This window comes from Phacochoerus africanus, chromosome 10 (assembly GCF_016906955.1).
Source record: "Phacochoerus africanus isolate WHEZ1 chromosome 10, ROS_Pafr_v1, whole genome shotgun sequence".
In the NCBI taxonomy this organism is placed as follows: Eukaryota; Metazoa; Chordata; class Mammalia; order Artiodactyla; family Suidae; genus Phacochoerus; species Phacochoerus africanus.
Genome location: NC_062553.1, coordinates 10,490,174 through 10,505,742, shown reverse-complemented (window position 1 = coordinate 10,505,742; position 15,569 = coordinate 10,490,174).

Sequence of the window (15,569 nt, the reverse complement as noted above, 5' to 3'; positions counted from 1 at the left end):
CTACTCTTCTTGCCTTTCTTTCTTCTTTCTTTCTTTTTCCTTCTTCCTTCCTTCCTTCCTTCCTTCCTTCCTCCTTCTCCTTCTTTCTTCTTCTTCCTTCCTTCCTTCCCTTCTTCCTTTCCTTCCTTCCTTCCTCTCCTTCCTTTCCTTCCTTCCTTCTTTCCTTCCTTCCTTCCTTCCTTCCTTCCTTCCTCCTTCCCTTCCTTCCTCCTTCCTTCCTTCCTTCCTTTCTTTCTTTCTTTCTTCTTGGGCCACACCCACAGCATATGGAGGTTCCCAGGCTAGGGATCAAATCTGAGCCTACAGCTGCCAGCTTACATCACAGCCATAGCAACACGGGATCCAAGCTGCTGTCTGTGACCTATGCCACAGCTCACAGCAACATGGGATCCTCAACCCACTGAGCAAGGCCAGGGATCGAACCCACATCCTCATGGATACTAGTCGGGTTTGTTTCCATCGAGCCACACTGGGAACTCTGAGCTATTTTATTGAGATACAATCATACAATAAACTCAGCCCTTATAAGTGTGCAGTTTAATTAATTTTGATAAATTAGCTATGTAAACCCTACTGCGACCAAGCTATAGAATGTCTATCACTCCATTATCTTCCTTCTTATCTCTTTGACATCAATCCCATCTAAACACCTGCCCCACCATATTCCTTTTTCCCTTTACTACCTTCTTTCAAAAAAAATTATTCTAATCTTCCCTTCTGTTGACATGTTATTATAATTGACTTACTGTATTATAACTTACTGCACAAACATATTATAATTGTTATACAGAACATACATAATGAGTTTTACTAATGAATGCAATAAACTACTGACATGTTCTTTTATTGTTTTTTATTGGATACTCTGAACTTTATAATATGTTTTTATGACTTATAAAATCCACTATAAATTATTGCCTTTATCATGTCTCAGTCCATACAAAGATGATAGAACCCTTTAACTGCATTTGCCTCTTCCTGACATATCTGTTATTGCTACTGATTATTTAATTTCCTGCTATAGATCAAACCCCATAAGAAATTTTATTTTTATTTATTTTTGTTTATCCATTTACTCATTTTGATTTACAGGTGCTAATTATTTTTCCTTCCATCTATCTCTGAACTTCTGTTTGTGACAATTTTCCTTCTCTTTGGCATTCCTTTTAGTCTCCTGGTAAAACATTCTCTCCATTTTTGTCTGTAAAGTGTCTTTATCTTTGTTTGGAAGGCTATTTTCCCTGGGTGCAAGGGTTTGAGTTGGCAGTAATTTTCTCTAGTACATCAAAAACCTCATACTGCTTTTGGACTTTTTGTTATTTCTGGGAAGAGTGAGCCAAAGATAATTTTATTTTAGATTTCATCCCTTTTTGGGGGTATTTTCTATTTTTATTTGTTTTTTATCAATTGTATTATGATATTATGATTGGGATTTATAGTGTCTTTTGAATCTGTGGCTGAGCATCTTTCCATAGTTTTAAAATGTATTTTTAGCCATCAAGGCTTCAAATATTGCTTCTGTCTCACTTTTTTTATACCAACATTTTAACATGGGTCTGTCTTATACTAATAGGGAAGCTAATGTTTACTTTGACTTAACCTGTTCCCGAACATTATTCCAGTTCTTATGGGAAAAAAAAATTGCAGGGCTTCTATTTTCTATTTTTTCCTATATTTTCTATTATTGCTATAACAAGTGACCACAAAGTCCGTGGTGTGAAACAGCGCACATGGAATTATCTTCCAGTTCTGGAGGTTAGAACCTCATTGGGATAAAATCAAACTAGGGCTGCGGTCCTTTCTGGAGAATCTAGAAAGTGTTCCCTGGCTGTTGCCTTCGCTTGGCTTACGGTCCCCTTCCTCCATCTGAAAAGCCAGAGAAGTCAGGGCAGTTCCTTTCCTGCTGCCACGTCCCTGGGTCTCTAATTTCTGACAGCCTCTTCCACATTTGAGGACCCCTGTACAGGGTCCTCTGGAAAATCCTACCTATTGTAAAGGGCATCGGTTAGCATCTTAATTCCATCTGCAACCTCGATTCTCCTCTGTCGTGTAATCTAGCATTTTTTTTTTGACCTTTTAATTTTTTTTAATTTAATTTTTTTTGCATATCTCAACAATGTGATTTTTATTTTATTTTTTATTTTTTCCTTTTATTTTCCTACTGTACAGCAAGGGGATCAAGTAATCCTTACATGTATACATTTTTCCCCCCCCACCCTTTGCTCTGTTGCAATATGAGTATCTAGACAGTTCTCAATGCTACTCAGCAGGATCTCCTTTTAAAATCTATTCTAAGTTGTATCTGATAACCCCAAGCTCCCGAACCCTCCCACTCCCTCCCTCATCAGGCAGCCACAAGTCTATTTAAGACAAAGACAAACACCATATGATATCACTTATAACTGGAATCTAATATCCAGCACAAAGGAACATCTCCACAGAAAAGAAAATCATGGACTTGGATAATCTAGCATTTTCACAGGTTGTGGGATCAGGGTGCGCCCATTTTCGGGAGTCATTCTTCTGCCTACCACAGGGCTCAGACCTGTTTTTCCTGGAGTTTTGTCCTATGAGGCAAATATCTAATTTTCAGTGCAAATCCAGTTTGGGAGCTGTTATGGACCGAATGTTTGTGTCCAAACCAGCCCCTTCCCTCAACACCAAATTCACATGTTGAAGCCATAACCACCAACACCGATATGGGTTTATTTGGAGATATGGCCTCTAAAGAAATAATTAAGATTAAATGAGATCATAAGGGTGGGGCCTTGATCGGATAGCGTTAGTGTCCTTGTAAGGACATCAGCGAGCTTGAGGGCTTGCTCTCCCCTCCCTCCCCCTCCTGCTTCCTCCCTCTCTCTCTCCTCCACCCCCTTTCCCCTCTTCTCTCTCCATCCTTCTCCTTCCCCCTCTATTTCTCCCCCCCTCCCACATACCCTCAAAGAAAAGGCCATGTGAGCACACACAACAAGGTGGTGGCTGTCTACAAGCCAGGAGGAGAGACCTTACCAAAAATCGAATTGCCTTGACCTTGGAACTCCTCGCCTCCAGAACTGTGAGACAGTGAACTTCTGTTGTTTAAGCCCCTCAGTCTATCTCACTTTATATGACAGCCAGAGCTAAGACAGGAACAAACACCTCGGTCGGACCCTTGGGCAGGGTAACACTACATGACAGGATCAGAAGTGCATGTAGCGTGTAGTCCACAGACAAACAGGGGAACACTCAGCACGCCTCAGCATCCGCTGGCATCTTTTAAGAAGGAAATGAAAAATACTACTTAAGCCAGTGCATTGGTGAAGATGAGGTTGGATAAGAGAGCTTCTGTTGTGAATTTATTTTTTATTCTTGCATAGAACTTTTCTTAAAGTTCTCTTAAATTAAATCTTTTGAAACCCCAAATCCACATGTAGAATTAAATTGCAAACAAATACATGGGGTTGTGTGTGTGTGTGTATGGGCTTTTTCTGGTGAGAGTGTCTATGGCTTTCAAACATCTGAAAATGTTTTTAAACCCAGAAAGGATTACTGTTTACCATGGCCTACCCTCTGTTTTTGTTATTTGGGTTCAGCCCATTTCCACTGTTACATTGTATATGGTTGAGACACAGCAGGAACTATGGCTGAGAGATTTTTTTTCAGCCACCCCATAGCACTTACCATAGTGCCAGGTACATAGTTTGTGCTCAATAAATATTAACTTATTTTTAAGTTGGACCATTGCTTCTGGGAGTTGAACAGTTGCAGGGTTAATGATTTCACCATATTGTTTGAGTTGCAGTCACTTTGCTCTAAAAAAGCTAACTATGTTTATAACATACAGCTCACAGAGCTTCTTGCCAAGGGGCGACACTTCATCCTTTAAAAGGAAAAAAACCCAACTCATTTTTTTTTTTAAGACTTGTTTTGGAATTTTTAAGAGGTGTTCCAGGGCTCTGTGGTCAGACTGCACTCATGTCTCCAATTGCAGGGCTGTGCTCTAGCTCCAGAGTTGGCAATGATGCACTGTTGAAAATTTATCCCTGGTAAGGAATCTACTACTGCGAATATTAACACAAATAAGGGTCCCAAGGAGGAACTTTGGGTAAGAAGCTTACATATTACAAGAGTCCTCTGTCTAGAAATTTAAATAGCCTGGCTATTTAGATTCATTAGAATTGTGACTTAAACCGCTGAAATACTTTCCTGTTACAACAGTGGAAGACTTCCTGGGTTTTGCTTCTCCCATGTATGTCTGAGCAATGCAGGGTGACTCCTCATCTCCTGGGTCTTGGAAGAGCCTCCCGTTTTTCCTTCTTCACTGCTGAGAATCCCAGAATTATCGACCACGTATTAAATGGCACCTTTGGGGTTATCTCATCCAGCCTCCCACCCATTGCAGGAATTTCTTCTGCCCCAGTGGGTTTCGAAGACTCTTAAACCACAAATGGTATAAGAAAGAAATTTTACATGGCACCATTAATAATTTAGTTACTTCATGTAGGGTTAGGGTTAGGGTTAGGGTTAGGGTTAGGGTTAGGGTTAGGGGTTAGGGTTAGGGTTAGTGTTTATAAACACATCAACAACTGTATACAGTACTATATGCTATAGTACATAGAATGATACATGAGTTAAACATTATTTTTCTCCTATTGCATTTCATGAAACAGCTTTATTCCTTATTCCATGCCACCCGCCTCCTGGTTGGTGCTTTTTGGTCATCTTCAGACCCACTTTGTGAGTTTTCTGAGGAGGATGTTCAGAGCACAGCAACTCCATGCCCACCTAAAGTTATTTGAGATTCAGAGCTTTTTCAATCCACAATACTGTCCTTGTAAATTTTATTTCAAGCAATTAATACCCATTTGTACTGTTTTTCTTCCATTCTTCTTGTGTAATATTTTCAAGGTAACCGCTTATGAAGTTGTTTTTATAACAACTTTATGGAGACATAATTCACATACCACATTATTCACCTCTTGTATAAGTCAGTGGTTGTGGTGTGTTAAAAGATTTGTGAAACCATGACCAGAGTTGCCTTTAGCATTTCCTCACCTCCAGAAGGAAACTCTGTACCCATCATCAGTCAGTCCACGATCTTTCCCGATCCCCAGGCCGAGGCGAGCACCAATCTATTTTCTATTGCTGTGGACTTGCCTCTTCTAGACATTTCATATAAATGTAATTATACAATATGTATTTTTTTAATGGTGCACCCATGGCATATGGAAATTTTTGGGTCAGGGCTTGAATCCCAGCTGCAGCTGCAGCAACCCTGGACCCTTTAACCCACTGTGCCAGGCTGCGAATCCCATACCTCTTTAACCCACTGTGCCTCTGCTGGGAATCCCAACCCAAGCCTGTGCTTCCCTCTAGAATATCATATTCCATCTCTAGAAAAGATGATGACACCTATGTCAAATTCTTTTCCCTCCTTTTAAAAATTAATGCTGGAGTTCCCATTGTGGCTCAGCGGGTTGCAAACCCAACCAGTATATGTGAAGAAGCAGGTTCAATCCCTGGCCTCGCTCAGCGGGTTAAGGATCTGGCGTTGCCCTGAGCTGTGGTGTAGGTTGAAGACAAAGCTCGGATCTGGCGTTGCTGTGGCTCTGGTGTAGGCTGGCAGCTGCAGCTCTGATTCGACCCCCTAGCCTGGGAACTTCCATCTGCTGCAGGTGCAGCCCTGAAAATAAATAAACAAACAAACAAACAAACAAATAAATAAAATGAATGCTGTCAAGTGATCTCCATCACTTTGAAAATCAGTGTTAATTGAGTACTTTCCAGGCTAATGTACCTTGACAGAGAGTTCTGTTTTGTTCCATAGAAAGTAATAAGAACTCCTGTAACATGAGAGATCTTGTAAGCCCTTGAAAATAGGGCTTCCTTTGTTCTGAGGAAAATCCCCATCTCTTTAGATGTGTGTAGTATATGGTGGAAATCAAAGGGGTTGTATGATCTTGAAGTCACTATGGTGACAGAAAGTAATAGTTCTTGAACACAAACAAAAGTCAGGTACTGTGCTTGGCACCCTCTCCGTTTTATCTGACTTAATCTTCACAGCATCTGATGAAGCAAAAAATGCTTTCTTCACTTGATACCTAAGGAGACTGACGGTTGGGTCTGAGAAGTGGGTAAGGAGCCTCCAGTCCTCGTGCCTGACCCTTGCCTGCACGTTTCCTCTGGTCTCCACTTTCCCACTTGTGCTCCACTCACATGTGAAGTCCAGTCGAGATCCCACCTCTCCAGACACGGCATTTCCTGATGTTCGAGAGCCTGTGGCAGAGACACTAAGCCTTGCTGAGTCCCCATGGGCTCTGCCTCATCTCCCAGCCTTTCTTGTAGTTAGAACAGAGCCATAGTCCTCAGATTGTCCAGATTCTTGTGAATGAACGTGTCCTTTCCAGTTAGAAGCAGTAAAGGATGGTATAAGCTCCAGATACTCCTTTTTTGCTGAGAGGACCCTTAAGTCGCATGCTAACAGGGTACAATCAAAGGTGATTCCATAAGATTGGGGCCTTGAGCATCCCTGGGGAACAGACTTGCTCACCAAGCTCTAGTGGAATGTGGCATAGCATATAAGAAGTAAGTGTGTGTGTGTGTGTGGGTGTGGGTGTGAAGTCATGAATTTCATGGTTGATGTGGTTACTAAAGCATGACCGAGCCTATCTTGACTCATACATGTATTAAACTTCACTTCCTTTTAGTTTAACCAACTTTGATTAAGAACCTAATAGGAGTTCCTGCTGTGGCTCAGTGGAAAGGAGCCTAACAAGTATCCATGAGGATTCGGGTACAATCCCTGGCCTCATTCAGTGGGTTAAAGATCCAGCGTTCCCGTGAGCTGTGGTGTAGGTCGCAGACATGACTTGGATCCTGTGTTACTGTGGCTGTGGTGTAAGCCGGCAGCTGTAGCTTGGATTCAGCCTTTAGCCCAGGAATTTCCTTATGTCATGGGTGTGGCCCTAAAGAGCAACAAACAAACAAAAACCTAATAATAGTGATGGCTTCCTAAATGTTGTAGTCTTTGAGTGCGTAGGCAGTAGCCTCCATTTCTCCTCAATGACCTCCGAACCAAATTAGAAATAATTATAAAAGGGTCATTAGACAGGGGCCAATATCACACTTAAAAAAATGAAACTAATAAAGCTAGCATTGAAAATCAGAAATTGGGATACATAGAACAACCCTCCTGAATTAGAAAGACTGATCTGTCCAGTCACAGGAGCATTGCTGATATATGGGAGCAAATGCTCATTGAAGACAACTCTCTCTTACAAGAAGCCAAAGAAGATGCCACAGCACTACATGTGCCCTATTTTCCCTTCTAACATCTCTAACTGGAAAAAAATCAATTCCTTTTCCCTGGGGAGGAGAGGATATAAGTGCTACACTACCAGTTCCCTCCAGGGAAGGAAGCTTCAGGAATGAGGAAGAGAAGTTCCCGTTGTGGCTCAGCGAGTTAAGAAGCCCAACATAATGTCCATGAGAAGGTGGGTTCAATCCCTGGCCTCTCTCAGTGGGTTAAGAATACAGCATTGTTGTGAGCTGCAGTGTGATTTGCAAATGCAGCTTGGATTGGGCGTTGCCATGGCTGTGGCATAGGCCCTGGTTGTAGCTCCCATTTGACCCTTAGCTCGAGAACTTCCATATACCACAGGTGTGGGTATATAAAGAAAGGAAAAAAAGGATGAGAAAGAAATATTCTCCCTAAGAGTAGCATTCCTCTGAACACTGGGTACAATGCCTGGCATATAGTAAACTGGCAGCAGAGGTTAAATCTTGCTGACACAACTGCTGCTTTCTGCAAAGCATTATGCCAGATCCTGGGGCTATATGACTGAACAGACCTTACTCTAGGGATAGTGCCATGGACTAAAGGCTTGTGTCCATCCCCCCCCCCCCCAAATTCATATGTTGAAGCGCCAGTTCCCAATGTGATGGTATTTGGAGATGGGGCCTTGGATATAATTTACTGATGAAGGTGGAGCTGTCATGATGGAGTTAATGCCCTTAGAAGAAGAGCTGAGAAAGAGTTTGCTTCTGCACTCAGCCTGTGAAGGCACAGCAAGGTCGTGGCTGACTACAAACCAGGAAGAGGTTCTCACCAAACACTGGATCTGCCAGCACCCCAGCACCTTGACCTTGGACTTCCTAGCCTCTAGAAATGTGACACCCAGTCTATGGTATTTTGTTACAGCAACCTGAGCTGACTGAGGCGACAGATAAAGAGCAGCTACAAGTAAATGATAAGGACATGACACATGACCAAGTTCCCATGGGAGCAGCAAAGAGGGATCTTTGAGTCTGACTAGATAACTAAATAATGCATGAGTTGTCTTTATGAATTAGTAGGAGACTGGCAAAGAAGGAAAGACAACGTATCCCATAAAAAGGAAAACATGCAAGAAAAATGTGCAGGAGGTTGAAAATAGTTCAATTTATGGGGGAACCGCATTGGTCATAGGGCATAGGGTGAGTATTAGGGCTAGAAGGGTCAGAATAGTTGAGAGATGAAGCTTGTGGAATGAGGCCAGATTTTAAAGACATTTGATATATTTTAAATAAGGGTGTGACATGGTTACATTTCTCCTTCTGCATAACAAAAAAATATATCCAAAAAGAGATGGCAGTTGATAGAAGTTGATGTAGCTATATTAAGAAGAGAAGTTAAATCTTGACATAGAAGTATGAATTCAAAGCTGTATAGATTGGATTTAAAGCTACTGGACTAGTTGAGATCCTTGAAGAAGAGAATAGATGGAGAGGGAAAGGAAGCTTTGCAAATGGCTTGGAGCATTTCAAGCCATTGGGAAGAAATCAACGAAGAGAAGTGAAAAGGCACAACTAGTTAGGTGAGAAGAAGAGCTGGAGAATATGAGAACATGGGCACTAGAAGAAGACAGTGCTATGCAACAAGGAAGGATTATTTCCACTGGGTGTTGCTTTGAAGTCAAGTACCACAAGGAGAGAGGAGCGACTAGTGAATTTAGCAATACGGAGGCCACCGCTGACTTTGACAAAGGCAGTCTCAATGATTGGGGTGGTTGGGGGAGGAGGCTGTGCTGGAATGCATTGAAAAGAAACAAATGCCATATTATTATATCACTTATAGGTGGAATCTAAAGTATGGCACAAATGAACCTATCTACAAAACAGAAACAGACTCACAGACATAGAGGACAGACTTGTGGTTGCCAAGGAGGAGGGGGGAGGAAGTGGGAGTTTGGGATTAGTAGATTCGACCTACTACATTTAGAATGGATAAGCAATGAGGTCCTCCTGTACAGCACAGGGAACTATATCTAATCTCTTGGGCTGGAACATGATGGAAGATAGTATGAGAAAAAGAAGGGATATATGTGTATCACTGGGTCATTATGCTGCACAGCAGAAACTGATATAACACTGTAAATCAACTATACTCTAATAAATATAAAATTTAAAAAGAAGTGGTGGCAAAGGGATTCAGCTACTGAAGAGACCTCTTTTGGGAGGTTTTGCTGAGAAGAGGAGCAGACAGATGGGCAGTGGTTGGGAGAAGATGTACAGTCCAGAAAGATTCGTTTTATCTTTAAAAATGGTAGCAATGTGGGAGATCTGTGTGCCAACAAGGATGCTCCCTGGTATCTCTCCATAGATATTTGGTGAGCAATTGAATTAATAAGGAGTTTTAAAAGTTAAATGAGGAGGGACCACACACACACATGCCTGTGCATATGCACCCACACACACATACACAAACACAGCAGATCTGTTCAGGGGAAAAATAGAAGGGAAAAGCCAGGGAGTTCCCTTGTGGCACAGTGGGTTAATTATCTGGTGTTGTAACTGCAGTGGCTTGGGTTGCTGCTGTGATGCAGGTTTGATCCCTGGCCCGGGGAACTCCCGCATATAGCAAGTGTGGCAAAGAAAGAAAAAAGAACCTAAGAAGGAAAAAGCCTATTTGGTTTCCCCATCTCCAACTCCCCCTTCCCCTCCAAAATGGCACCCAAAGCATGACTGTGGGTCCCTAAGTCTCTGATATTGGGGGGAAAATGTGATGTATCTAAAGATGGTGGAGAATAAAAATAATAATAATCATGAAGAAGAAGATGATGATGATGTGATGATGATAAGAAGAACAGATATTTATTGAGCATGTACTGAACGCCAAGTCACAGTGTAAGAACTGAAGGTGCTTAATTTCACCTTTTCCAAAACAAGGCTTATGACTTAGGTACGGCTACTACTGCCTCACCTGTATACAGATTTATAGATTTGGGGGAAAAACTTGTTCCAGACCACATAGCTAACAACTGGTAGAGCTGGGATTTAAGGCTCGATTTATCTAATTCCAGATCTTCTAACTCCTACCTCATGGAGGGGATAGGTTATTGGAAGGAAGTGGCCAAAAAGGACCTCCCTCAAAGTAATCATTTTTCACAGGACTGATAAAACGGAGATCCCAAAACGTGAGCGAGCAGATCCTTGAGAAGCAGCTTCAGTAAATTAACTTCCATCTTCCAGGCCCAGCAGCCTCTTTTTTTCAAAACATGCTTAAAGAACATAGACCACTTGGCATTACTCTTCTTGACAGCGGGAGATTACGTGCTGGACTTGACTGAATTTCTGTCAAGGGGAATTTATCACAATTTCGAAGAAGGTTCTTAAGAGAGATGGCTGTTTTGCATTTATTATACAGGTCCTAAAAATATGTCAGGTTTGATCTTCAACAAAATCACCCTGCATAAACTTCCTCCTCCTCTTCCTCCGCTCCCAACTCCCAGCTTCCCCCTGCTTTGCACGCAATTGCTGTGGCCAAACCTCTCTCAAGACTGTCTGGCTTCCCGCAGCCTTGACCCGCATTTTGTAGAGCTGCTTTTTGTCTGCAAAGTCGAATCCCTACTGTCCTTAAAGCACAACTGCAAACCCCCCTTCCCCATAGATCCTTGATAAGAGCCTGCGTGAAGACCCCCAAATAGCTTTGAAGCCACAATGACCCATCAATCAATCATCCTGTGGAAATGAAAGCCAAGATTTTCAGACCGTCATAATACAACAGCAAAAATCACAGGGGCTCCTGTTTGTTGAGTAGTTATTCTTATTATGAGCCGGCAAATGGGTTTTGCAGGTGTTGCCTGTGATGTCAAAACAACACCTCAATTACCTTTATCCTCAAATTATGATAGTTTGAGTCCCACTGCCTTGTTTTCTGGGAAGTAGCCCTTCTCAAGGTGCCCCTGGCTATTTCCAAGAGGTCCAGCTGACTGACACACACTCAGGAACATGACCTTGACTTCGACTTCCTCCACCACAGGTTTCCAATGGTGTCACCATGATTCTTCCTTTGCTTCTAGTGGCTGGTGGAATGGCCTCTCTTTTGGGAACAATGGTTGCTGGTAGTTATTACTCTTCCTCCCATTTTGGCCTCAGAAGAAGTTGGCATTGTGCTCCCTTTGGCCATCCCCTCTGAATCACAGGGCAGGGCCATGCACGATACCCAACAAACAACTGGGATCAGGCTGTGGAACTAGATTGGATTAAAGTTGTGGGGATAGTGAAAGGGCTATTCAAGACAGGTTATAATGCTTGCTTCCCGCTGGCTCCTTCTCCTCCTGGGGTCTCTTCTTAGACTGTCTCCTTGCCCAGTCCGTGGCCTGTCCTCCTCAGGCCTTGCCCTCCAGCCCACTTCTACCACCACCACCACCACTCCAAGCTTATTCACACTTCAGGCTCTGAGCCAAACTGATCCTACGCTAGTCTGAGACTTAAGCCTGGCCCTTGTTTCTCTTCTCGGCACCAGCATCTTCCCAGGATTACTGACAGCAAGGACCTCCGTTCTCTAAAAGGGAAAACACTGTCTATAGATGCATAGTCTGGCCTGATAGCCCCAAAAGGGATCCCACAGGAGCCCAAAGTCAGCATCTCACTGGAAGACCTTGTTCTTCAGCGGAAAATGAAGGCACAGTGTTGTGGGTGGGACAGAGCCTGTCCTCTGTTTTCATGCTTCTCTGTGGACGCTACTGGCCTCTCACCCCATTCCCTGTGCAGGGACAGAGCTGTGACCTATCTGGTTAGTGTGCCTGGAGAAGGAGCTCAGTCTGTCCCTGTCACTGCTTATTTACAAAAGTGAACATTCAGAACCAGGTCTTCATAGGGAAAACTCTGAGGGGGGTCCGTTCAGCCACTGTTTCTGAGGCAGTAAGTTTGTTTAATTCAGGAGTTTCCACTGTGGCACAGCGGAGACGAATCCGACTAGGAACCATGAGGTTGCTGGTTTGAGCCCTGGCCTTGTGAAGTGGGATAAGGATCTGGTGTTGCCATGAGCTGCGGTGTAGGTTGCAGATGCGGCTCAGATCTGGTGTTGCTGTGGCCGTGGCGTAGGCCCCCACCGTAGCTCCAATTCAACCCCTAACCTGGGAACCTCCATAGGTGGTAGGAGCAGCCCTAAAAAAAAAAAAAAAAAAAAGTTTGTCTAATTCAGGGACAAAGTACTCACAATAAAGACAGTTTTCTTTCTATTCACTTTATTCCTAGGATTTTTTTAGCAATTGGTTTCCAAACTCAAAAGGGGAAAATGATGTGCTCCATGTACCCCTCTCCCCCCCAAAACCTGAATCCATGTGTTGGAGGACAGATTCTCAAGGCCAGGGGATTCCGCTTCAGTTCAGTTCCTGTCCAATCTCCTGGAGTACCGTCTTGTCCCTGGTCACATACCATTATACAGTCAATCTCCGCAGGTGCGAAGAGCTCAGTGTAGTCCTGTGCTCAAAGAATACGGTACGCAGCCTGAGAAGGCCCTGGATGATGCTTCCATGGCACATAAGCAAAATAAATTATCTTTCTTCTGCAGCATGGACCAAGGCTGTGTCAGGGTGACCCTCCTCTCACACATGTTGAGCCCTCTTCATAGAACCCCTCAATGGCTCATCATCCACTGGGGGTCGTCCAGGCCTGGGAGGTGTGGTCTCTGCAGCAACTGCCTAATTCTGCCATTGTTGTGCAGCGACAGCCATAGATAATGCATAAATGAACAGGTGTGGCTATGTTCCAATAAAACTTCATGGACACAACAAGCAGGGGGTCAGATCTGGCTCCCGGCTATAGTTTACCAACTTTTGTTCCATGTTCCTGGCTCTAAGCGCCTCAGATTATCATTCCTGGCCCCTCACTTAGCCCCTAGGTCTCTCTTTAGCTTCATGTACTCTCACTGCCAACTTTTCACCTGCTATGTCCCTCCACTTAGAATCCAGAGATACCCAGCTGGATATAAAACTCCATCCCCCAACCCCTACGTGCACATGCATGCACACCCCCACCCCCGCCCACACACTCGTGCACATGGACACTGCTGTTTGGTGATTCTGTGATTTTAAATACACCGCATATATGTATTCATTCTTCGGCTGATGACAATTTGGTTGGTTTCCAGTTTTTAAGCTAGGCGGGAATAGCGCAGCTTGCTAGCGCTGCTATTTCTGAGAGACATAAGTATGAAATTTCTGTTGGGGATACACCTGAATGAAATGACTAGATCATAAATTATATATGTGTTCAGCTTTCACAGATGATGTCGAAGCATTTTCCAAAACAGTGTACCATTTTTATTCCCACCTACAGGGTATGGAGTCCCAGATGCTCCATATCTTCTTTAATTCTTGGCCTCATCAGTCTCTTTAATATTAGTCATTCTGGTGTGCAGGAGAGGAAGCTACCTCTTTGTGGCTTTAATTTGTATTCCTTTGAGGACTAATGAAGTTGAGCACATTTCCGTATATTTATTGACTATTTCTGTATCCTTTGTGGTGAATATATTTTACTCTTTTTGCAGAGGGTAGTCTGCCCTTTTGTCCACTGATATATAGGAGTTCTTCATATACATTGGATGTAAGTTCTCTGTCAAATAGATGAATTACAGACTGCTTGCCTCTTCATTCTCTCAGGAGTGTTTTTAATGAACAAAATAAACTCCCACATTTTCTACTTCTCCCTTACACCTTTGGATTCTTGCTACCCTCCCTCTAGTTCACAGACTCAGTGAATGAGGAGAAAGGGTTTCTATTAGGTACAGAGAGCTTGAAAACGGTAATAGAAGGAAACGGAGAGATCCCCTGTTTCAAACCCCTTGGTTTTTCTTTGGGGGAACGACAGGCCAGAGATGGATAACTTGCTAGGAGTCACCAACTCCGCCAATAGAATCAGGGCCCAGGGTTCTTACACGGCCACATTCACTCCCTCTTTGGCGTGGTGGGAACAAGGTGAGTTCTATGACAAGCCACTACACGGCTGCGGAAGTGTGTCTACATTAGCGAGAGTTTCATCAGCCCCAGGGCCAGAAGGCCAAAGGAGCAAACCCTTCTGGACCCACCTCCCTCTATACCCCCGAACAGGGGCTTCAGTACGTTCAGAAAACTCTTGATATGCGTTGTTAACCCCTGCTAGGCTGTGCATAGCCTGAGGGCTACGTCTCCTTCTAAAAATAGGGAAGCGTTATGGACGTTGGCAAAGTGCTTGGGACAATAAAGAGAGAGGGCGGGTTACCTCCATCCACCACAGTTTTACTCCAGTAAGTAATTGTGCTCTAGTCCAAGCTCTGATTACACAGAGTGATGGGAAATTATAAAGTCTGAGCAACAATTCATATCATCTTAAGGAACTGATGAAATGGCTGGTCAAGGCCTTATTCTTCACTAGCTGAGGCCGATTGTACCTGCTGAGTCAGCACTTTGCCCTTGGGAAGGGCCAGGCAGAGGGCCAGGTGGACAGTCAGGCTGCTACTGCTGGTGAAGTCCCACAGAAACAGAATACCCGGGCAACGTCTCTCAGTGAAATGGATGTTAGCGGTGGCCCTGATACCCACGTGTTCCACTCATTCTCCTGGTGTCCCGTGGGGCACTTTGACCCTTTCTTCGCCATTCAGATTGAGCTTAAAAAAAAAAAAAAAAAACCCCACAAAAAACCCCTGATCTGATCAGGATTTCATTTCTAGTTTCCACCAGCATTATTTATTTACATATACACCCAAAGTCAGAAGGATATGCCCACTTGTGTGTCTCTGGATGGTGTTGCTATGGATACTTTCTAGTTTTTCAATCTGAAATTTCTAATTTTTTTATTAGATGAACCATATGAAAATGTGCCGGCTTTGTATGTCAAAAGTGACTGCATACTAGCAATTTCAAGTGGTTTGACCTTGTGTAAGAAGCAAATATTATTGTGGAATTTTAAAAAATAATAAAAGTTTTAATTTATTTCTATGTTAGACTAAACATAACGCTCGCTAATACCTGACACTTAAGTTCTTTTTTATTGTTATACCCTCCACGGCACACCCAACTTCCTGGTGAATCTGCCTAACAGTGCCATAAGGTAAGGGTGAGGCTATTATAAACCCTATTTATAGATGGGAAAACTGAGGCTCAGAGAACTGCAATGAACCAGTCACCCCACTAGCCAGGGCAGGGCTATGAGTCAGAGCTCGAAGCCCTTGCTCGTACTCATTACCCCATCCGGGGTGAATCTGTGCCCCTGGATTTCAACTGAAACTCTAAGTCAGAAATTCAAGGCAACCCTCCCAAGGGTGAGCCCCAGGGTTTGTGGGCAGGGTT